The 25,271-nt window shown below is 45.9% G+C and overlaps 1 protein-coding gene and 1 long non-coding RNA gene across 7 annotated transcripts in view; one reads left to right on the top strand and one right to left on the bottom strand.

Moving 5' to 3' along the window:
• Nucleotides 1–25,271, bottom strand: part of LOC144821341 (uncharacterized) — a 399,934-nt gene that overhangs the window by 350,758 nt on the left and 23,905 nt on the right. For 5 of the 6 annotated variants that reach the window (XR_013608333.1, XR_013608330.1, XR_013608331.1 and 2 more), the window contains one exon: nt 9,415–9,604. This is a non-coding gene — a long non-coding RNA (uncharacterized LOC144821341). The remainder of the gene's footprint in view (nt 1–9,414; nt 9,605–25,271) is intronic. The other variant, XR_013608332.1, reaches the window with a different exon arrangement.
• YIPF7 (Yip1 domain family member 7) overlaps nt 1–25,271 on the top strand; it is a 623,048-nt gene that overhangs the window by 245,276 nt on the left and 352,501 nt on the right. The gene's annotated exons all lie outside the window — the stretch shown is intronic.

Here is a 25,271-nt window from a genome sequence, read left to right on the forward strand (position 1 = left end):
CTCGCACCGCACGGCTCCTTGTGAGTGCGCCCAGGCTTCGACGCCACTGCCGAGTTGCTGCTTCCTGTACTTTTGTGCCTCCTCCCCTTGAATCGGTATTTCTACTTGCAATTGTATTCTGTGCCCTGTATTTGTATCTGCTATATTGCCTCTGTTTCCCTGAGTGTGCCTTTCCACTCCCTCGCCGCCCCTCGAGATCGCTTCTCCCGCCAGAGCACCCCCCGCTCCCCGCCGCTGCTCCCCTGTGGCCCCACCCCCTTTTCCTTTCTGTATCCTCCCCTCCCTTCCCATTCGCCGCCCGCTCCCGCCTCCCAGCTGCTCCTTCCTCCCACTTCGCCATTTATGGCGGAGTCCATGCGTACGCGCAGTGGGCGCACCGATGGCACACCGAAGGCGCGCCAAAGGCAAGCCCGTCTGCGCCCATGTGCGCCTGGACCGTGCCCAGCGCCAGGACCCCTGGCCCCCGACGATGCCAGCCCACACGACGGACCTACGACGCCGCTACCCTCAATGCACTCAATCCCGACCGGAACCCCGCCTGCTACCGAGCCACCCCGAAACGCACCCACGGACCCTTCAGCTGCCAAGCCTGCAAGTTCACCTGCCTCCGGACCTGCACCGCACCCAAAAGACCAGGCACCAGCAACAACCACCTCAAGTGCATCCTGCTCAACACCCGCTCCGTCCACAGACACACCGTGGAACTCTGGAACCTGCTCGACACAACCTCACCAGACGTCGCCTTCCTCACGGAAACCTGGATGAACGCCTCCTCAGCGCCCGACATCGCCATAGCCATCTCGGACGGATACAAGATCACCCGGAGGGACCGCGTCAACCAGACCGGAGGAGGCATCACCATCGTCCACAGGAACACCATCCGCATCACGACCAACTCCGACGACACCTTCACCGCCGCCGAGCACCTCCACATCCAGATACACACTGACCCCAAGACCACCCTCAGAGGCACCCTCATCTACAGACCCCCGGGACCACGCACCCAATTCAGCGAAGACATCACAAACTTCATCAGCCCGCACGCCCTCCCCTCCGCTGACTACATCCTCCTAGGGGACCTCAACTTCCACCTGGAGAAAAACGACACCAACACCACCACCCTGCTGGACAACCCGCCAACCTCGGACTCAAGCAACTGGTGAACACCCCCACCCACTACGCAGGCCACACGCTCGACCCCATCTTCTCCTCCAGCAAGCACATCTCCTTCAGCCACTCCACCGGACTTCACTGGACAGATCACAGCTGCGTCCACTTCAGCTTCAGAAGAACCACGACCCACCACCACCCGCAACAGGTTCCTCGCAGGAGCTGGAGCAAGATCACCGCCGACCAGCTCACCACCTCCCTCAGGCTGAACCCTCCCGCCAGCGTAACGGACCCCAACGAAGCAGCCCATACCTTCACACAGTGGCTCACCAACTGCGCCGATGACCTCGCACCACTGAAGAACCCTTCCAGCAGACCCGGCAGCAAGAAAGCCTCGCGGTTCACCGACGAACTCAAAACATCCTAGAAAAACTGCCGCAACCTTGAAAAAGCCTTGCACCACGACCAGACCACAGAAAACATGACTGCCCTCAAGAACGCCACCCGCAAACACCACCAGCTGATCCGCACCACCAAAAGGACAACATTCAAAAAACGACTGGACAACAACACCCACAAAAGCAAGGAACTCTTCAGCATCGTCTGAGTTCTCCAACCCCAACGTCGGAAACAACGACATCACACCCTCGCAAGACCTCTGCGACTCACTCGCCACCTTCTTCCACCGCAAGATCGCCGACATACACAACAGCTTCGACGCACAGACCACGCACCCAACCACCGAACCAACTCCCCCCACCACCACCCTCTGCACCTGGACCCTGGTCAGCACCGAAAACACCACCTGCACGATGAACACCATCCACTCTGGATCACCAACCGACCCCTGCCCCCACCACGTTTTCAACAAGGCCGACTCCATCATCGCACCCCAACTCCGGGACATCATCAACATCTCCTTCAACACCGCCACCTTCCCGGAGAGCTGGAAGCACGCCGAGCTCAGCGCCCTCCTGAAGAAACCAACAGCGGACCCCTCCGACCTCAAGAACTTCCGCCCCATCTCGCGCCTCCCTTTTCCTGCCAAAGTCATCGAGAAGACCGTCAACAGACATCTCGCCGCCTTCCTCAAGAGAAACGGATCCCTCGACCCTTCGCAGTCCGGCTTCCGAGCCAACCACAGCACCGAGACCGCCCTCATTGTAGCCACCGACGACATCAGATCCCTGCTCGACAACGGGGAAACAGCGGCCCTCATCCTCCTGGACCTATCTGCGGCGTTCGACACTGTCTGCCAACGCACACTAGTACAGCGCCTCAACAACATTGGAATCCAAGGGAAGGCCCTGGAGTGGATCATCTCGTTCCTCTCCGGAAGAACCCAGAGAGTTCGCCTCCCCCCGTTCAGATCCGAGGCCACCGAAGTCATCTGCGGCGTACCACAAGGATCCTCGCTCAGCCCCACCCTCTTCAACGCCTACATGAGCTCCCTCGCAGCCATCGCATGCACACACAACCTCAACATCATCTCCTACGCCGACGACACCCAGCTGATCCTCTCCCTCACCAACGACCCCGCTACCGCCAGAGCAAGCCTACACGAATGGATGAAAGACGTCGCCGAGTGGATGAAGAACAGCCGCCTGAAACTTAACTCAGACAAGACGGAAGTCCTCATCCTGGGATCATCGCCCTCCGCCTGGGACGACTCCTGGTGGCCCCCCGCCCTGGGCACCACCCCCAAACCAACGGATCACGCACGAAACCTGGGCTTCATCCTGGACTCCTCCCTCTCGATGACCAGACAAGTAAACGCCGTATCGTCATCGTGCTTCAACACCCTGCGCATGCTCCGTAAGATCTTCCGCTGGATCCCCACCGAAACCAGGAAGACAGTCACCCAGGCACTCGTCCCCAGCCGACTGGACTACGGGAACACCCTCTACACGGGAACCACTGCCAAACTACAGAAAAGACTCCAGCGCATACAGAACGCCTCTGCACGACTCATGCTGGACATCCCTCGCCACAGCCACATATCGACTCACCTGAGAGACCTGCACTGGCTCCCCGTCAACAAGAGGATCATGTTCAGACTCCTCACCCACGCACACAGGGCTCTCCACGACATGGGTCTGAAGTACCTCAACCACCGCCTCACTTTCTACACACCCACCCGCCAGCTACGATCGGAGGAAGATCCTTCTCCTACCTGGCGGCCAAGACATGGAACTCCCTCCCCATCCACCTACGGCTGACCCAGGACCCCCTCTCCTTCAGGAAACAACTCAAGACCTGGCTTTTCGAGCAGTAGTGGACCCCCCCCCCCCCCCCAGCGCCTTGAGACCCTACTGGGTGAGTAGCGCGCTATACACATTTTTTTGATTGATTGATTGATTAATAAAGGTTATTTGCCATAGTTAATCAGGCCAGGAGGATGTTTCCGTAGCAAGCAGTGGTTGCTACCTTTTATTCTGTTTGACCAACAGAAAGTAGTTGTTGACCCATTGATATAATTGAAATTTGACTACACTACTGTGATGTTCCTGCGGTTCTCTGCCTATTAATTGTCAATATTACATGGAGTTCAGAGTGCTGCAGCAAAACGTATGTATATGAAGAAAAATGGACACTCTATACTTTGCTGAGAGCTATACACTACTGTAAACAAAAGGAGGGAGAAGAGATCTTTTGGATCTTGAGGGCAAGATTACCACTCGGGACAAGTGGAAGGTCCAGCCACAGTATTAGCCCTCAGGCAATATCTGTTACAAGAGAAAGGACTGGGCTGTTCCTGGGGTATAGGTGCAGGTCACTGGGGTGTGGATATGTGATGGTGGTTAAATGGTAACCTGCCAGTGGGTATCCATTTTGTTGGATATGCTGGCCTCACACACCCTTGCAGGTGTCCTGCTTCATCATAGGCAATGCTCCTCGTTGGGTGGGCGGTGCAATACCCAACGGGCAACACCTCAAAGAGGGGCTCTTTGGCGGAGATCTTTTTATCCAACTGCCCATGGGTGAAGTGTGGGTGAGGGGCCAGAGTGTTGTAGACGGAAAAGTGAATTAAAAAGACGCTAGGGTACCGGAAGTAACTTTATTCGGGTGGTCCCACATGTCAACTAAAAACAATACTTAGTCTGGGAGGTCTGGAAAGTAATGTTTTCCGCGCTCAAGACTAAACTAACAAGTGTAGATAGTGGTCGACGTGTTTCTCGCTCAAGGTGTATTCACCAGCGATTTATCAGGACCTATCAAGGGTACCCGCAGTCTACAATATAGCTGATCTATCTAGGTATCAGTGTTAATATTCACACGCCTAGCGGATGAATTACTCAGTCGTATTCAAACCTCTGAAAGCGGATTTTAAAAACACTGTCCCCAATCCGGGGTTCAAAACTAAGCTAGCCGAGCTGAATAAAGAGCTGGCTGAACACAAGGAATACTTGATGAACCCAAAAATCACCAATTTACAAAAGTACATTAAACGCTTCTCTAAAGAAAAAGTTTATCCATACTTAAAAGATGACTATGTCCCACCTGGGTCAGGGTACCTCTCAGACTCCAGTGCCTCCTCAAGAAGGGGTTCCAACAGTGGCAGCGACTCCAGTGGAGACGACTGGCAACCACAACGACAACAACGAAGAGGCAAACGTGGTGGAAGACGTGGTCAACAGTACCACCCGCAAATCCCTTACCAGGGTCCTCCAATCTGGCAATACCCCCAATTCCCACATTCACTACCTCCTTACGACCCCCAATATCCACCTCAATTTGACCCACAAGGTAAGAACCAGCCTTTTTTAGACAGTGGCTGGGGCAGAGGGCGCGGGCGCAGGCGAGGAAACGTGCCCGACAAGAGGGTACAGTGGGAAGACCCTCCGGCCCAGGGGATGGATACCAGGAGCAAGACCACACGGAAATGAGTCTAGTGGTAAATCTCTCAGCGCACCAGCTCACCACACAAGAGGAGAAGGTCCTACAGAAGGGACTTGGCTTTCTTCCAACTCCGAAAATAGACCACTTCAAACAGATGTGCGAAATACAAAAGTTTTTCCGCAAAATTAGACTCAAGGCCTTTTTTGATGGTAGAAAGAGCGAGACAATCGATGACTCCGGTCTTCACACTCCCTCCACTTTCACCCCCCACAGCGGGATGGTTCCCAATGAGGTCTTAACATACGAACAAGCAGTGTTCAAGGAAATCGCGACACTTGACCATTACAATAACCATCATAATATGTCCAAACTTGAGTTACAAACTCTTAACTCTTTGGCCAACGACCCTGCGATAACTATCAAGCAGGCTGACAAGGGGGGTGCCACCGTCCTCATGAATACTACTGATTACGAAACTGAATGCCTCAGACAACTGGGGGATTCACAGTATTATACACCCATCCCGTCTAACCCCACGGAACGCCTCATACGCACCATTGCGGGTCTAGTCGAGTCGGCTCTGAGTGAGGGTTGGATTAGCAGAAAGGAGGCGGAATTCCGGACTAAGAAAGATCCTAGGGTTCCGTACTTCTATACTCTCCCCAAAATTCGCAAGGAGACTACTCCCATACCTGGACGCCCAATCGTTTCAGGCATCGATTCAGAACTGGAGCTGCTATCACAATTTTGTGACCACTTCCTACAACCCCTGGTCAAACGCATTCCATCTTATATACAGGACACAACTGATGTTCTGCGCCTCTTAGACACCTTCCAGGGTAACCTCCAAATTGATCTCCTTGTAACCCTTGACGTAGAGGCCCTCTATACCAACATCCCACAGAGGGCCTCTCTAGGGGTAATAGAAGAAATACTAAATACTGAGACATGGACCTCACCCTCACCTCCAGCCTTTGTCATGGAATGCGCCAATCTAGCGCTGACTGAAAACTTCTTTGAGTTTAAAGGAAAGTATTACCACCAGACTCAGGGCACATCGATGGGGAGTACCTTCGCCCCATCGGTGGCTTGTCTCTACATGGCTGATTTTGAAAACAAATACATCGATCCCCCTACCACAACAACATCAAATTGTGGAGGAGATTCATCGATGACATCCTGATCTTCTGGGCTGGCACCAGGGATTCCCTCAATGAATTCTTTGAATGGGTAAACACACTGAACACATACCTACATTTCACAATGACGGCCTCTGCCATGCAGATTTCATTCCTTGACCTGACAATCAGGCTAACGGAAGGCCAATTAAGTACAACCATGTTCAGAAAACCAACAGATCGCAATAGCCTACTCCATTACAATAGCCAGCATCCCAAAGCACTGCAAGCCAACCTACCCTTCGGGCAGTTTTTGAGAGTAAGGCGTAATTGCAGCAGCCTATCTGAGTACAGAACCCAGTCCAGTATTCTATCCAGGAATCTGACTGATAGGGGGTACCCTTGTAGGGTAATAGCAAGAGCGCAGAAAAGAGCGCAGAACAACCACAGAGGAGCACTTCTAGAACACAGGGCCCGGACCCCAAAAATCAATGAACCCATGACATGTGTCACCACCTTCACGCCAGCCTCAAACGAGGTGAGGAAAATCATTATGCGCCACTGGCCAATTCTAAGTACAGGCGAACGCTCTCTTGAACCTCCCAGGTTCGCCTTCAAGAGATCTAAAAATGTGAAGGACATACTTATAAACACCAGACCAAAAAAACAAAATCCAGCCGCCCAGACTACCCTGTGGCAATTACCACCTGTGAAAGGGCACTACCCCTGCGGATCATGCAGCGCGTGCCCTTTCACTACAATACACAGGACTGTGCAACTCACAGAGTCTTTCACGTGGGAACTAAGGGGACACACTAATTGTAACACACCGAACCGTGTGTATCTACTACAATGCCCATGTGGGCTCCAATACGTGGGGATGACCACTCGGCCTATCAAACAACGCATCTCAGAACATCGGAGTAACTTCCGCTGCAGAAAGAACAATACAAAGATGTGTAGGCATTATTTAGAGACTAACCACACAGCTGATTCCCTGAAATGGCTGATTATTGAAGCAAACCCTAGCATATCGAAACAGAACCTCTTCTTTAGGGAGCAAAGATGGATTCATCGTCTAGCCTCAGACAGGGAGGGATTAAACGAGGACATCCCCTGGAGTTCACTTTAATTATCACCCACGCTGCCCTACACAATGTACAACGTTCCATTGATGACCCTCTGATTACTCTACCACTATTAGGGCCTCGAGGAGTTTTCAATTGGCACGAGGAAAAATGGGTTTGTCACTGAACCTAGTAGTCGTTAGCTATGCTATCCAGATATTCTGCTTGATACAACATTCAGTACACTATGCCTCCCTGACCTGGGCGCCAGACGCAACTAAGAAATTGCAACTCGAGCACCATTATAAAATTGGCGGCAACAACTATTACGACTTATCATATGACCTGGCTGAATTTACACGTAGATATTATTTTCTGAACGGCTATCGAGCCGTCAGGCATGCAGACACCCTAATTAACAAACATTTATTTCTATACCTGAAACAGTGCGCCTGAGGTTACCCTGTTTAAGCACTTGTAGTAATAGGCAATGGGCCCTCTTGACTCCATTCTAAAATGGCCGCGCCATTATCTGCGCTAGTCACCTGATATGCAGACTCCAGTGAAGCCCCCTTGACTTGCCCCGCCCTTAACGAAAATAAATAACGCAACCACCAGACCATTCGGTTCTATCCGGTCCTGGCGGAGAGGGGTAGGCGAACAAATGTGGGCACGGGAGCATGAAGTAAGTGAAGCATACATAGTTAACCGTATTAATACGAGCGGTACGCACTGGGCACACTGCGAATTTGGCCAAACTACCGCGAAGGGATACCAACCATTGGGAGGCTTAACCTTTGTTTGCCGACAAGGGACGCCCACTCTACATCTGTTTATCCTTTTATTTACTTAAGGCCGCGACCGATGTGCACATACGATATCTATTTGAAAGTGGCGGCATGACCGCGTTGACGTATACACTGGGGATGGTGTTTTTTTTGCCCGGAGTACTGAATCACTCCAAGCAAGTTTAAGCAAGGATAAGCAATATAATATTTAACACCCTCAACCTGCACCCTATGTACAAACAAATTTTGGGCTGACTGAGTGGACAGATAATTACACACAATGAATGACAATAAAGGGGAACATGCATACACAGCAGACCCTCATTGGCAGCATTGGGATTATATACCTCTACGACAAAGGTACACCAAGAATAGATGGTTTAATGAGGTAGATGCACTGTGGTTTGAGATCAATATGGTTGTTGTCCCCATTCCTCCCTTGTTTTTATTCTAGCCTTAGCTACAGAGGCTTGACTCACCGATGTTCATCCCGCCAGGCACTGCTGTTACATTTAAAAATTTACCTCTAGGTGAGTCGGGTTATCAAGACCCATTTAGATAAATGCTGCTGCTCCTTATGTTTTTAAAGTTTTTAATGTCACAAGATATGTTTCAATTCAAACTTCTCCACTAGAGCATGTCACCCACGATTGCTCCCTCTGGAGATGTTTCACCTGTGTGATTTTACTTTCTATTTCATGCTAGTAGGTACCTACACTAGCATGCCACTGTGTGCACCAGGTCACAATGCGTGTGGATCACTGTACCGTACCTGCTTCTGATATGTAATCCCCATTCTTCTCCTTTTTGTTTCCAAAACCAGGCATGGAACAATGTATATGCAGGTACTTTATTCCCAATTGTGAATATTAACACTGATACCTAGATAGATCAGCTATATTGTAGACTGTGAGTACCCTTGATAGGTCCTGATGAATCGCTGGTGAATACACCTTGAGCGAGAAACATGTCGACCACTATCTACACTTGTTAGTTTAGTCTTGAGCGCGGAAAACATTACTTTCCAGACCTCCCAGACTAACTATTGTTTTTAGTTGACGCGTGGGACCACCCGAATAAAGTTACTTCCGGTCCCCTAGCGTCTTTTTAATTCACTTTTCCGTCTACAACACTCTGGCCCCTCACCCACACTTCACCCATGGGCAGTTGGATAAAAAGATCCCCGCCAAAGAGCCCCTCTTTGAGGTGTTGCCCGTTGGGTATTGCACCGCCCACCCAACGAGGAGCATTGCCTATGATGAAGCATGACACCTGCAAGGGTGTGTGAGGCCAGCATATCCAACAAAATGGATACCCACTGGTAGGTTACCATTTAACCACCATCACACATCCACACCCCAGTGACCTGCACCTATACCCCAGGAACAGCCCAGTCCTTTCTCTTGTAACAGCTATACACTACTGTCACTCAGGAAATGGTCATCTTTAAAAACATCTTTTTAATATACTGATGTATACATTTAGAATTACCTAAATACCTGATGGTTAATGTACTTCCATATGTTCAGGTCAAGCCATGTTGATTTGTAGAGAAGAAAGTTCTCACTGACCAAGGGGGGAAGTGACTTTAAAATTTCCGTCCAGTGCACCATCTTGAAACATTATGTAGCAAAGAGCAGCCTGACGATTTGCTCCATTAAAATGTCACAGACATCTTACTCTGAAAAACATACGAACTTTGTCAGTTCTGTTTTAAAAGCAGTATTCAATGTATGCATATAAGTGCTTATATTCCTTTCAAATCAATAAAATGATGTTGGCTAATTCCTGATCAAATGTTAATTCCTGATCAAACGCTAGTAAGGTTAAATGAGGACCATTCAATTCCAACCATGTAAGGTTAACCACAAAGATAAAAATATTGACTTTTCTACTCTTTATCACATCTCCCTATTCCCTCCACAAATTAATGAGCTTTGCTATGCTTACACTCCCAACTGATCTAGTCAAACACCACTCTCCCCCTTCCTTCAGCTATCAGCCAAAAACAGAGCCTGTTTAAACTGTGGTATGACTGTATATAGAGTTTGTTAATTTTGGACTGCAGAAATATCACATCAGTTTCATTGCTTACCACTATATCTTCAACATAAGTATATATTTGCTACTTACCTTGATATGTAGTAGTTAAGTTGATGTAGTGGATGAAATACCTTTTCATGAGATGAACTGCACATAAATTAGTGGCCTTGTAATGGTTCAACTATTGAATCTATTCCTCAAACTGATGGCTAATATTCCATCTACGTTTTTAAAGTACTGAATTGTTTTAACCCTGTCCTCAATGTACAGTCTACCAACAAGCCAAAATGCCCTAGTTACACCTCAAGCTCCATGTGTGGCATTGATATTGTTGCAGGGCACTCTTTGGCAATCCTCATTGGTGCTGTCTCTGAGCACATCTGAAGTCTATATAGTTTTTACACTTGTACAGGTCAAAGAAAGCCTTCTACAATTTGAATTTCAAAGTACCAGAGAATGTTTTCTATGTTATCACACCACAGGAGATGTCCGGATGCGCAAATGCCAACGCAAAGTGTGGATGAATGTTGGGTATATCATAAAATATTGTGGAAACAACATGTGCATTAGCAACATTACTGGTAGACACTTCTGTAATATTTTGCCCCTGTCCAGAGATTGTGATCAACAATTGGCAACGTTTCATCCAGTCATCTCCAGCATCAAAACTCCTGCTCAAAACTCAGATACTCTCCAACCCCATAGGCTGTTGGCTAAATTTTGTTCTGTCCTAATAGCTCCCAAAACCACAATCTCCATTTTGTCCCCATGAGGACTGAGGGGCATTTCTTTCATTCAATAAATGTTGGGCTGTCACCCCATTTATTTTGTAGGCATTGATATGTGTGGTTTCCATCAGCTTACTTTTAAAATTGATGTTGGTCTTCTTCATTACCTAATGCAAATGGAGGCTCAAATAGCATTGGTGAAAGGGAAGTGTTTAGTGACATCACGGAGGCTCCTTAATCTAGTTGACTCTGCCAGTACTAATATGGTTACTAAAGTTCTGAAGTGAAAATTAAATCATCTCTGATGCAGTTATACATATCACTTGTTGCCCCCATAACAACAAGGATGAAAACTGTGTGTTAATGTTTGGATATCCTTACAATGTCTGGTATGTCATGTAATTAAATGTGTCACTTGGAATGTTAAGAGTGGAAAGTTCCTAGAGGAGTCACTGGCTCAGCTAGGGAGACCACTCAGTAGAACTGTCACTTTAATAAACAGTCTCTTTTGACCTTCACTTCAAGCAAATGTCTCTGCTTGAATTTGGCAACGAGAATAGGATCTAAATCCAAGTGTGCATAACACAAAGTATTAGCATTGAAAGAAGTCCTACACAAGTTGGAGATGTCAGGTCTTAATTTCATAATGGATAAATGTAAATTTCATGTGAACAAAAAAAGTGCTTAGGGTATACCATTTCTGGTGAGGGGATGGGGCCTAGGTCCGACTTAGTGAAGACAATCAGACAATCTTTTGTTCCCAAAGATAAATTCCAGGTGCAATCTCATATAAGTCCTGCTGAATGTCATTCCAAATTTGTACAGGGCTTTGGTAGAGAGCTAAGCCCCTGAAATTCCTGTCGCAAAAACTGCAAGACCTTCATGTGAAAAGAATTGCAGCAAGAGGCTTTGATAGAGACAAAAATACAATTGCTGAGTCAGAAATTCTTGCTATGTTTGACATAAAGAGGAAACTGTTCATGACAGTTGATGCTAGTTCATGTGGCATAAATGCAGTCTTGTCATAAATCCATGATGGGAGTGAAAAAACGGTGTCTTTTGCTTGTCTTTGTTTGACATCCACTGATTTCAACTCTACTATACAATGCATACAGTGCATTGGGGAGAGAATGTGGCCTAACGTCTAAGGCGGTTGACCTTAGTGCCGGGGAACCAGGTTCCGGTCTTGGCAGGGACGCTCAACATTCTGTTATTCTGGGCATATCACTTAATATCCCCGTGCCTAACAAAAAATGAATGTGTCCGTCTGTAACATAACTGGTGCTCATGTAAAGCGCTCTGATACTTTTGTGTCTAGTTCGTGCTACATAAAACTCCACACAGAAAATAATAAATACCAGGGGCCACATTACTTTTTCATTGTTTGCCCCCATTGCACCTTTTCAAACAATGAAAATGTGCCATAATATGATGAATGCGCTGCCCCCAGGACAGCTGCAAACTCGTGCTGCCCCGTGGGCAGAGCATTCAGTGAAAAAACAGAGCAGCTGCTTTACAGGTGGTCTGTGTTTTCACAGTGCAGGCAACGACCCTCATGGACTTTTAAAGGGGATTATTATATATTTATTTTTGCGAGATTTGTAGTGTGCACAACTTACCCAAGGGGTTTTCCGGCGCAAGGTAGAAGGAGATAGGCTGACCCGGAGCTGATTGCTAGAATAGCCAAGATTTCAGGGTTTTGCTAAGGCAAGTAGGGAGTTGCAGTTCCTGAGACAGTCAGGCAAAGAGTTCCATAGTTTGGGACCTAGATAGGCAAAAGAGCGGCCCTTCTTACGAGTGAGAGGAAATCTAGGTATGAAAAACATCTCTTGGCTCGAAGATCTCTATGGGCGAATGGACGATTAAGGAGTAACCAGCTCCTAAATGTATCGAGGTGCTAAGCCATGTTTGGCCTTGAACATATAGCACAAAGCCGTAAACTCGATACGTTTAGATACATTGAGCCAGTGAAGTTCCTGAATCAGAGGGGTAACAGACGAAAGAGCAGCAGAGCTGCAGCATTTTGAACCATCTGCAAACGTAGTTTCGAGGTCTTATCAGCCCACAGGTCCAGTCCAGTCTGGATATGACCAATGCCTGAATAAGCGTTCTTTGAGCTGCTAAGGGAATTAACCACAGAATGTTTTTAAGCCATTTAAGGGTTGAGAAGCAGATGGCGGTGACCTTAGTTATCTGTGGTTTCAGTGAGAGTTTGTCATCAATAATGAAACGCAGATTTTTAGCCGTAGTCAATGGGGTGGGCAAAAGCCCTAAGGAATCTGGCCAGTGTCTGGGACCCCAGAGAGCAGCACTGTTACCCAGGACCAACACCTCCATTTTATCACCATTAAGCTTAACTGTATTCTCATTTATCCATAATGAGATGTTCCTCAGAACCAGATTTAGCAAAGATGTCTTATGGTGCTGAGTCGATGATAAAGGGAAGATGGACTGTGTGTCATCGGAGTATGAGAAAAGGGTAACCCTGTATGTTAAAAAGAATGGGGCTCAAAATAGAACCCTGCGGAACACCAGAGGTCAAGGCTAGTGGCAGATGAGACATGAAAGGAATGTTTACTCGGGAAAGACACAAGCCAGCTGAGGGCCGAATCTTCGAGTCCCAAGGTCTAAGTCTGCCCGTCAAGATGGCATGAGACACCGTATCGAAGGCTGCTCTTGGATCAAGCAGAAGAAGCACATCTGTTCATGCCAAATCCAGGTGCTACCTAAGACATTCAGTTACGACAAGAGCAAGCTCCGTGCTGTGCGTCGCCCTGAAGCCAAACTATGAAGGATGGAGAATCAAGTGATTCTCAATGAATGTTGAGAGTTGGCCGTTATTAACATTTGTAAATGACAGATCAGAGAACCTAACCAAAGGGAAGGGCTTCTGCTAAATGTGCGAAACAACTCCCAGAATCTTAAGAAGAGAAAATTCTCTTCTTGAGTCCCCTCACTCACCAAGGGTTTCCCCTAGGTGACATTCTTCATCATTGGGGCCATCCCAGACAGCTACTGTCTGGGGGCTTGCTGCAACTTGCAAAACTACGTAGGAGCATTTTTTGTGAAAAATTGTGTAGTGCAGTGTATGGGGGAGTTGTGATGCTAAAAATACCTAGCTTGTGAGCGATTAATTTATTCCTGCTCCTAGTTGGTATGGATAAAAAGGGGTTAATAGTAGGGAGAAAGTGTAACTGTTATGTGTATACTATCCCTAGTAGTTGGTCAACATGTTTCGAGGTGTCCACTAAACCTCTTCTTCAGTACCACATGGGGAACAGCCCCATGCATACCAAACCTATACTAAAGAAATAATATAACAAAGAACAGATGCACACCTAATGTGTGAGCACCAAAATTAAATACATACGGTTGAAATCAGACTCGTAGTATCTGTACAAGGAGATAAAGTGACAAAGTGATTAGTACATATTGCCTGCTCACCTTTCACGTGGGCAGGTCCAAACCATGTGCACTGCTTAAATCAATGCTTTCCTCTATAGTTTGTGTCGGTGCCCTTAGTAGTAAAATCTTTAATTAGTGCTTGTATCCAATGTGACACCTTGGAACACATCGGACTACTTTATTTTGAGAAAGGGTGGTTAATCGTTAAAAATATAGGTAAAAAGAAAGAAACACTTGTGAGCAAACATTTCAGGACAAAACAAACATATAAACATACTGTTCACAATTTGTAAGAACATACTTCTGTTTTGGCAACGCTGCGCCTCTTGGCATGCCAGGGTGGAGGGGCTTGTAGTAACCCTAGTAGAATGTATATAAAGTATTTAAGTCAAGGTAAGGGCCACAGGTAAAAGCAAAATACTAGTTAGTTATTCCCCATAGCGTGGCCTGGAGGAAAAAAACATTTTGGGAGGATCATTTTCAGAGTTGGAATTATTTTTTTAATTAAATTAGTGGCATTGTAAAACTGGGGGATGAGTAAATAATATTTTTTTGTCAGCATTCATTTAGGAGATTACCACAACTGAAAGTGGACTATGTCAAAAAAGAACATGAAAGAAAGACTGTAAACCAAGGTTAATGGCCATTTCATTATTGGCAAGGTTTGAGCAACATATTGGAAGTAGAGACCTGAATTGGTCCACCTCCAATATTTAGTTAAAAGATTATCAATTGTTGTGTAGTTATTGTGGTGTCAACCTGAGAGGAGAAACTACTCTAACCCTATGTTTAATAGTGAGGCAGTAGGATTAAGACTGTTGCTCATGTGTGGTTGTGAATGCGGTCGTTCAGTAATTGCAAGTTCCTTGCATCATGCCAGTGGAGTTACAAAAACAATTCAGGGTCTCACGTGGGAGTCTGTTCGTGGGACCTTTTCTTGGAAGTGATTTGAGTATCATCCAGTGCTCTCATCTGTGATGTAAACAAAACAGTCCTGGAGTGGTATTGGGATAATTATATCTGTATCTCCAATGTACCCACTGCGTAGTTCATCTTGTGAACTGTCCCCATGGGACATTATCATTCAGACCTGTCATATCAGTGTGCAATATGAACACCCATCTTTGTTCTTTTTCCAGCAGCTTCTGTTCTAAATTGTCACAGTGTGTCATATGTTCTAGAGGCAAGAACCTAAGGAACATCCTAGTACACACTCGCCCAAAATCCCAACTCAAGAACAACCATAAGGTAATCAGTACGTTAGCCACAGGCCATCACCCATGTGGCAACTGCAGTGTGTGCCACCTAACTGCTACCACGAAGAAGGTGAATTTCAACACAGGAACAACTTTGGAATTAGGAAAGTTCAACACATGCAACAGCTCAGGGGTGATATACATGATCACATGTAGCTGTAACCTACACTATGTAGTCATGACTACTAGAAAGGTCAGCACGATAATATTTGAGCACCGTAGCAACAGCAAGTGCCATAGGGCAAGCACGAGGATGACGGTGCACTTTAATGAAAAGAAACACACCCCAAATGACATGATGAGTAGTGTTAGAACATGCGACACACTGTGACAATTTAGAACTGAAGCTGCTGGAAAAAGAACAACGATGGGTGTTCAAATTGTACACAGATACGACCGGTCTGAATGATAATATCCCATGGGGACAGTTTACAAGATGAACTACACCTTGGGTACATTGGAGATACAGATATAATAATCCAGATACCACTCCGGGACTGTTTTATTTACATCACAGATGAGAGGACTACACCTCAATTGATAATCTTTTAACTAAATATTGAAGGTGGACCAATTCAGGTCTCTACTTCCAATATGGCTCTCGAACCTTGCCAATATTGAAATGGCCATTAACCTTGGTTCATTGTCTTTCTTTCATGTTCTCTTTTATGTCATACTCTTTTTTCAGTCGCAGTATTCACCTCAATAAATGCTGACAAAAATTATTATTTACTCATACCCCAGTTTTACAATGCCACCAATTTAATTACAGTTTTTTTCCAACTCTCTAAATTATCCTCCCAAAATGGTGCAGACAAAGTTTTGAAAGTAGGCGGCCATTTTGTTACAACTGCGGTATAGTCTTTACTTGCATTTGAGCATGACTGCACTTTTTCTGCCAGTATTTAAACAACATCGGACTGAAGACACGCTAATATGCGGTCCGCCCGGGTACGAGTAGGTGTCATTGACGGAGGAGTGCTGAGCCAAGTAAGATCTTTTCTTCCCTAACAGGAACCCAGGATCCCTGATAAACGCTTGTTTTTTCCTCCAGGCCACGCAATGGGGAATAATTAAATAGTATTTCACTTTTATCCATGGCCCTTTCCTTGAATTAAATACTTTATATACATTCTTCTAGGGCTACTACAAGGCCCTCCACCCTGGCAGGCGCCATGAGGTACAGCACTGCCAAAACAGAAGTATGTTCGTACAAATTGTGAACAGTATGTTTATATGTTTGTTTTTGTCTTGTAATGTTTGCTCACAAGTGTTTCTTTCTTTTTACTAATGTTTTTAGCGATTAACTTCGCTTTCTCACAATAGAGTAGGCCGATGTGTTCCAAGGTGTCACATTGGATACAAGCACTAATTAAAATTGTTACTACCGAGGGCACCGATACAAACTATAGAGGGACACATTGATTTAAGCACTGAACATGCTTTGGACCTGCACACGTGAGAGGTGGGCAGGCAGTATGTACTAATCTCTGTCACTTTTGTCCTTCAACAGATACTACTAGTCTGATTTCAACCGCATGTATTTAATGTTGGTGGTCACACATTAGGTGTATATCTGTTTATTATATTATTTCTTTAGTATAGGATTGTTTTTCTCACAGAGTGGTACGCATGGGGCTGGTCCCCATGTGGTCCTGAAGAAAAGATTTAGTGGATACATCAAAACATGTCGGCCAAATACTAGGGATAGTATACACAAAGCAGTTACACTTCCTCCCTACTATTAACCCCTTTTTATCCATGCCAACTAGGATCAGGCATAAATTATTCGCTCACTAACTAGGTATCTTTAGCATCACCATCACCACTCCCCCATACACTGCACTACACCTTTTTTGCACAAAAAGTGCTCCTACGTAGTTCCGCAAGTTGCAGCATGCCTGGGATGGCCCTAATGATGAAGCATGTCACTTAGGGGCAACCCTTGGTGAGTGAGGGGACTCAAGAGGGAATTTGGTTTGGTTCTCTGATCTGTCATTTACAGATTTGTTAATAACAATGCATAGTCTGGAGGATGAACCTAACGTCTACCTCCTTTTCCCCCTTTTTTGTTTATGAGAGTTGGCCGTTAACATGTTTTTCAAAAACTTTGGAAAAAACTGGAAGGAGGGAGATAGGGCGATAGTCCGACCAGCAAGCAGGATACAAATTGGCTTTTTTTTGCAGGGGGAGAACCATATCAGGCTTCCACCTCTATGTACAATCCCATCCCTCAGTGAGGTGTTAAGGATCTCTACAATCACATTTAATACAGAGACATCCGAAAGTCTGAGCTTAGCAGGGGGAAGAGGATCCAATGGAGATCCAGACTTAATGGAGTGCAAGGTCGTCAGGAAGGATAGAAGTTCCATAAGCAGGCCATGTGGAATTAGAGATCCCCTTGCAGGAGGGTGCAATCACTGACTGTACCCACCTGCAAGGGGGTGTCTGGAGGGTCCATGGGACCCACTTTCCTCCCGCCATATGGCTGCTCTTAGTGGGCGCACTCACAGTGCTCCACCTTATAGTTGGCGCACTGTGAGTTTGTCCCTGAGACCTTTGTTATCCCTGCACCCGTGTCTAAAATACGGCGGGGATGCACAGACAAAGGGATTCCCTCATTTGCATGAGCCGCGCCCCCTTGCAACAGAGGGAATGCCCCCTGAAGGTAGGGCTGACGCTTTATGTGCGCTAGCGCTATCGGCATTACAGAAGGGGCAGCACAAGCGGCCCCTTCTGTAACACCAAAGTGTCCCAGGGGCGACCAAAGCCTGTAATACGGCCCCAGGATCGTAGTATAAACAGGTGGACTGTTTTTCAATACTGTCTGTCCAAGGGGGAGAAGAAAACTGTATGAAAGAATCTGAAGAGGTTGTGGTTATTGTTCAGGATGGTGTAAGTGAATGTAATGTGCCATCAGCAAAGTTAAATGGGTGTATGCTGATAAATCAAATGAGCTGTTGGATGCTGTTAGGAGAATTATTTGAATTGAAGAAGTGAGAGAGAATTGTCTTGAAGTGAGTTAGACCTTTTGTAGAGATTAAAGATATATTTATGATTGGGAGTGGAGGATTAGTAATGCACGATGAGAAGTTTGTGCAACCTGAGCAAATGTGAAGGAAGACTGTAGACCCATCCAGTGAGGGGCATTTAGGCCAAACTTTGACATTGACAAGAGTGAAAAAAAAATTGGGAGACCAAAAATGTACAGTGACATAATTCTAAGGTTTGAACAGTGCAATGCATGTAGGGAGAGTGATAAAGGTTTAAAGGTGTGTGATGTTAGACTTCAATAAATTGTGGACCTAAGGTTACCATGGTTATTGACTTCATAGGGCCGATGTTGACTCTGCTGAAGTTGAAACTTTTGTTCTGGAGTCAGTTGATTTGCGTATCCGTTGGCTTGAAGTAGAATTTGCAAGAGAGATAACTACAGGAAATACCATCAAAATGGTGAAGAAAGTGTTTGTGAAGGAAGGTGCTCCCCAGGTTGTGATTGCTAATAATGGTTTGCAATAATGCTTAGGGGACATGATTAGGGATTTTTTTTTATTTTGCTTCTAAACATCATGAAACTTCACTGTATAATCTCCACTGGAATTGGTATCATGAAGAGGGCAAAGCAGTTGGAGAAAGGGACTGTAAGAATATGTTAAATTTTGAGAATGCCATACATGATATGTTGTGGTTGGATTGAATTTCCATTAATGGGACATGCGTAAATCACCATCTCATTGCTGAGATATAAAGTATTAAATTTGTTCTGAGTTGACTGATATATTCTGAAGGAAGAAGAGAGGAAGATATGAAATTTATTAAAGGACATATAAAAGGTTTGTGTAGAGAAGGATGATTAGGTGAATGTTGAACCTGTATGTGAGGGTGTTGATTTTCCAAGTTTAAAGGCTCTTTCACCGTGACTTTATATCAGAAGGCGAAGTGTGGTAATGAAGTTGGGTAGGAAATTATAATGGAGAAGTAGTTGCCATGGTATGATGTTAATGACAGAATGAGAAGGTAAGGTGAGTGAGAGCCCTTTCCTAGAATGAAAGGTGTATGGAGAGTTCACAAAACAGTATCGCTAGGCATGCTGCCAGAGCTGGGCGAGTTACAGGATTATGTGTGGTAAATGTACTCCACAGTTGGGATTTAAAAAAAAATAATAGTAGACTTTGTTAGAAATTGGGTTCCTACTTAACTGTGATGTGAGCCCTGGTCAATCAGTAACCACAATCATAGTCAGGGTAAGGCGCCAGCAATCCCCAAAATAACCTGTGCTCACCCTCTGGGAGCTTGGTACAGAACAGTCAGAGTTAACTTGAAGCCAATCTGTAAAGTAGTTATGCAACATTTCAAACAGTAAAATCAGTAAAAACACCAGTTCAGTAAACTAGATGATATTGTAATACATAACAAAAGCCAAAAAAACAAAACACCAATGAGGGAAACTGGCAATATTGAATTAAAAATGTTTTTGTAAAAATTGCACCAAAAAGCACAAAGCGCCAACAAGGGATATTTTGTCACACAGGACCGAGACAAAGTCAAAAGTTTAGAAGGACAGGGATGGAGTGCTGGCCAGGTGCAGGTATTCGATTAGGCCTGCGGAGCAAAGTACCTTATACTCCTGGTTGTGGAGCTTTTCATGGATCAGCGACAAGAACCGTTGTGCAGTAGAAGTGATGTGTCCGTTCTGAAATACGGCGAGACTGTGGTGCGAGATTCTGTGTGTGGTCTTTGAGGATCCCATTGATGGGGGCTTGCGGTGCGAAGTTCGGGGATTGAAGATGTGGTGTGTAGCTGGAGCAATGCATTGGTTCCAATGAGCTGTGGGGCTGCGATTCAGAGGCTGGGGGCCTCTTTGAGCTACCGTCAATGAGGGATGCGAGGACCTGGGCTGGTGATGCTCCACGTCATGTGATGCATCATTTCCGAAGATGGGAAGGGCGCTGCAAACCTTCTGCACAGAAACCAATACACTCAATATCAGTGATGTGTCGTTTCTGTTGAAGGATGTGCCGCTCAGCCTAGGAGATATGTTTGTTCATCTAGATGATGCGCCGCTCAGCAGATAAAGATGTATTGGTTCTGCTGAGACAGACCTCAGGCCTACTTTGAAGAGTCCGGGACAGGTGTGGCACCACCTGGCAAGGTAGACTCACAGATGGCAGAGTCCAGGGGCAAGGTTGTCAAAGCCTGTTACATCCCTGAGGCTTCAGATCAGGCACCTAGCCCTTGGAATCGCTCTAGGTTCAAGAGATTCAGGTCCAGTCCGTCTCACACAGGCAGCAGGTCAGCACAGCAAATCAGAAGACCAGCAGAGCAGCAGTCCAGAAGAGTGGTGGTCCTTTTTAGCAGCTCTTTTTTCCTGGCAGAGTATTCACAGGTCCAGAAGTGTACTGAAGTGATGGGATCTGAGGTCCAGTAATTATATACCCAGTGGGGAGACTTCAGAGAGAGGCCTTTGAAGTGTACAGAGGCCCTCCCTTCCTGCCATGGCTCCAGATTCAATAAAGCGGGTTTGCAACCCTTTGTGTGTGGACAGAACACAGCCTATTCTTGTGTAAGTGAGGCTGTTCCCAGTTCCTCCCTCCCATCCTGTCAGGATGGCCCATCATGTCATACCTAAGCTTCCTTTGTGTGAGGATGTCCTCGTGGAATGCACAAAACTCAGCTTTCACCCACCAGAGCCATGTGATCGGAGACAGGCTGCAGGCACCAAATGGCTAAGGCAAGAAAATGCTTACTTTCTGAAAATAGCATTTTCTGAATTTCAATTTAAAATTCGACTACACCATAAGTCAGGATTTCACATTAGGATTCCAGAGACCCTAAACTTTATCCAATCATATCTTTCCGTTTGGAAATTACACTTCAAAAAATGTAATAATATAATCCCAATGTTAGCCTTGGGGAGATATAGGTCTTGCAGTAGTGAAAATAATACATGTAAGAGTTTTTCACTGCCAGGGCATGTAAAACTAAAAGGTACATGTCCTCCTTTTTGAAAAATTCATGGCACCCTGCCCTCTGGGCTCAATTGCCTATGCTAGGCATGACATATGTATTAAGAAGGAAGGTTTCTTGCCAGGTCCCCATGGCAGTTTAAATCTGCTCACACAGGCTTTGCAATGACAGGCCTGAGATGAGTTTAAATGGCTGTTAAAGTGTGTCGCAGAGTCAGTGCTACAGGCCCAGTAGTAGCATTTAAATTAGACGCCCTGGGCATGTGCGGTGCACTTTACTAGGGACTTATAAGTACATTAAATATGCCATTTGTGTATGAGCCAATGTTACCATGCTTTAGGGAAAGAGCACAATCACTTTAGCACTGGTCAGCAGTGGTAAAGTATGCAGAATCTCAAGGCCAGCAAAAACAAAGTCAGTAAAAACAGGAGAACTGAAGGCAAAAAGTTAGGCGAAAACTCGCCATGGGTGCCAGCTCTAACAGGAATTATTCTTTTACCTTTTCTTTTGTTTGCAAAAAAAGGAGATGTGTTGTAGTCTGTATACCATTAGGAAATTTAGTATGTCATGTTTTGAAATGTTTCACTTGGAATGTTAAGAGTGACGTGTTCCTAGACTTGTCACTTGACAATGGCTGGCCTAGGGACACCACTCAGTTGACGTGTCTGGTTAATAGCCCAAATATCCTCTTTTTAACCATCACTTCAGGCAGTCATGTTTACATCTCTTTGGGCTATATTTAGATCCTGGCCGGCAGGCTGCCAAAGAGCTGAAGATTATCATCGCTGCCACCCTTGCTGAGGCCTGTCCACCTTAGTTAGAGAGCCCTCTCTAATCTCTATGGTACTGATGAAGTCATTGTCAGGATGGTCTCTGTGCAGCATGGAAAGTCTGTTGATCAGAAACCTTGTTTAAAACTGCCCATCATCAAACATTTTGTTAATCTAAGTCACATTCCCAGGAGGAAGTTTGTTTTCCTTGGCCAAAAAACAAATGACCCCCGACGTGCACAGAGTTTTCTCCCTGCACATGGGCCATTCTGCATTTTCCCTTCCTGTGTGCAACATGAAAAGCAAGGCAGACACAAGATAGAAAAAATATTGCTAGTGGTCCTGCTCTCAATAGGGTGGGATGACCATCACTGTGATCCGTTGGTACATTGGTGGATGTGGGGCCAGGTCAAAGGTTTAAACCACCGGAGCCAGCAGAGTCTCTGCTGAAGTCAATATGGAGCTTTCTCTGATTATAAATAGAGCAGAGGAACAGCAAGTTTGGTGAATGGGAGCTCTGAGGCTTATAGCATTGCACCCCTCCACTAACTCCAAATTGATGCTGTGGCTACAGGTTTTTTGTACTTTGTCTATAGGTATGTATTGTGGTATCTTCCCTTTTTCTTCCCTTCCCTCCCCCTGATTGTCTCTTTCTCCCTTTTGTATTGTCCATGCCACTGTTCCACTGGAATATTTGTATTTGAATGTTAGGAGTTGATTAGAGTTGGAGGCTGGATTGTAGAGGTGTTACTGTGTCTGGAGTTCCTTTGCGTTAGAAGATTAAACAAAATGTTTATCTGCAAGAACTGCGACATGGATGTATTTAACTTCACATTGGCGGTGAGTGGGCACATTCACTTGTATTGGGGAACTTCAACACACCTACATTTCAGTCTCAAGCTACAAATCAATTATAAGCTTGTGAATGGCTTCATTTGGAAGATTTGCCATAAGACTGATGACTGTTGTTTAAGGTATTTAACTTCTTGGAATCGTTATTACCGCTAATTTCCACTCCGATTTGCTACAAGAGGTTTCATTTTTATTTAAACTTATGTGAGAAAATTAGCTTTTTTTTAGGTCTCGCAGAGAGACCTAATGCCACCCATCCACAAAACTGACTTTTTACGATGAGGATTTCCAATAGTTCACGTGAATCCCAATCACGTGACCTGCTCTCATGCACGAGCCTTCAAAGCCTCAGCCATTTGCTTCCCAACCAGCGCTGCAGGCCGTGACTCGCATCAAAGGCAGCCCAGCCCAGCTTCTCCCAGCAGGCAGCCCACTCCCCTCCCTCTCTTGACTTTCAGTGACTTCACACTTCGTGCCCTTGTCCCTTCAAGGCAGCCCAGCCCAGCTTCTCCCAGCAGGCAGCCCACCCCCTCCCTCTCCATATGGTTGCTCGAGTTCCAAGCTTCCCCAGTGTGCGCTCGTTCACTTCACTTTTTCACGGCCGGTGGCCGTGACTCCTTTACCACTGATTTGCCAGTTGTAATGCTTTCTGTGTGCTGCTGTGAAGGCATTCTGCTTCAATTTTAAACATTTTATAATGTTGTAAATACAAAACACTGACTATGCTGATCAATATACCATTTAAAAATAGCTATTCATTATTTTCTTACTGCGAACCGGGTGTCTATAGATTAATCTTATTTCACCTGTAAACTTTGTGAGCAAATCAGAAAAGGGCCTTTTCTTTTGAGGAAAATAAATGTTTATTTCTAAAGCGCTACAACGTATCCAGGGTTTCTCAGCGCTAGATCGAAATTTTTATAATTACATGTTTTTTAAGCCTGCCCAGCCTGTGACGTCTCTCCCGACCCCTTAACCCTTCACCCTGCCCCCACCTCCTTCTGTCTCCCAGTCCTTTGCTGTCGTCCAGTTCTTTGTTTCATCTTTGTTTGCCCTCTTCTTTCTCTTTCGTTCTCCCTCCCATTCCATCTGTGAGCTGTCTTTATCTTTATCTTTCTATCCCTCCATCTTTCACCATGTTCTTTTCCCCCTGTCGCCCTTTTCACTCTCTCCCTTCTTCCTCGCTCTCTCGCTTCCTTCTTCCTCTCATTGTTCCTCACGCTGGAAAGAACGTGAAACACAGTGCAAGAAAGTGTGTTTTGCATATGGAGCGGCGTAAAGCTTTCGAGACTAAGCTGCTCGTGTGGCATTATACCAACACTTTTATTAAGCTCACTGAGCCGATAATACTGATGTTTGTTTGTAAAGCGAGTCGGATATTGTGCAGCGCGTGCACCGTGCGACATGGGTGTGCAGAGCAGATTGCCTCTTAGAACACGCTGAAGTTGTGCAAAGCACCCTGCTGCAGATAAAATACACACCAAACCAGCTGGACATTGACCGTCTATTAAACCCAGAGCACTTCAGTTCCGTCCCTCCTCCCCCCTAATTACATCCCTGTTCACGGCCGGGGCCCACTGCTTCACACTTTCACGGCCGCAGGCCGTGACTCGCATCTGCTTCTCCGATCTTATCTTCAAAGGCTCTGCTCCCCGCCACCCCCTCCTTCCCCCCCCCTATACTCTCTTCACTTTTCTGTCTCTCTGCAACAACTCGCTCAGGTTTCAAAAGGGCTGATAACAGTTTCCCCAACTTAGTGGTATTGTGGTATTACCTTATTAGCTTCGGAAAGATGAATGTCTGTATTGACTGTTCAGGCATGGTAAAATGTTAACTAAATTTCGTGCAAAGCACCCTGCTGCAGATAAAATAAGACACCAAACCAGCTGGACATTGACCATCTATTAAGCCCAGAGCACTTCAGTTCCATCCCTCCTCCCCCCTAATTACATCCCTGTTCACGGCCGGGGCCCACCGCTTCACACTTTCATACTTTGACTCCTTTACCACTGCTTTACCACTGCTTGTTTCTATGTTATAACTGGTTTGAAGGCTTAAAAATATGCACTGAAATGTTACCATAGATCCTATTAAGAACATGGGCATGCTTTTGTGTTCAGATTTATGCGTATGGATTAGTGGTGCAACAACACATACAACCACACACACAACCACACGCACAACCACACCGTCAGTGCACGGTTTCACCAGGCACAGACACCATCAGTCGTCAGTACATGCTTTCACCGGGCACAAACACCACCAGCTGTCAGTGCACGCTTCCACCAGGCACACAACACCAGCCGTCAGTGCACGCTTTCACCAGG

Source organism: Lissotriton helveticus, chromosome 2_2 (genome assembly GCF_964261635.1).
Source record: "Lissotriton helveticus chromosome 2_2, aLisHel1.1, whole genome shotgun sequence".
In the NCBI taxonomy this organism is placed as follows: domain Eukaryota; kingdom Metazoa; phylum Chordata; class Amphibia; order Caudata; family Salamandridae; genus Lissotriton; species Lissotriton helveticus.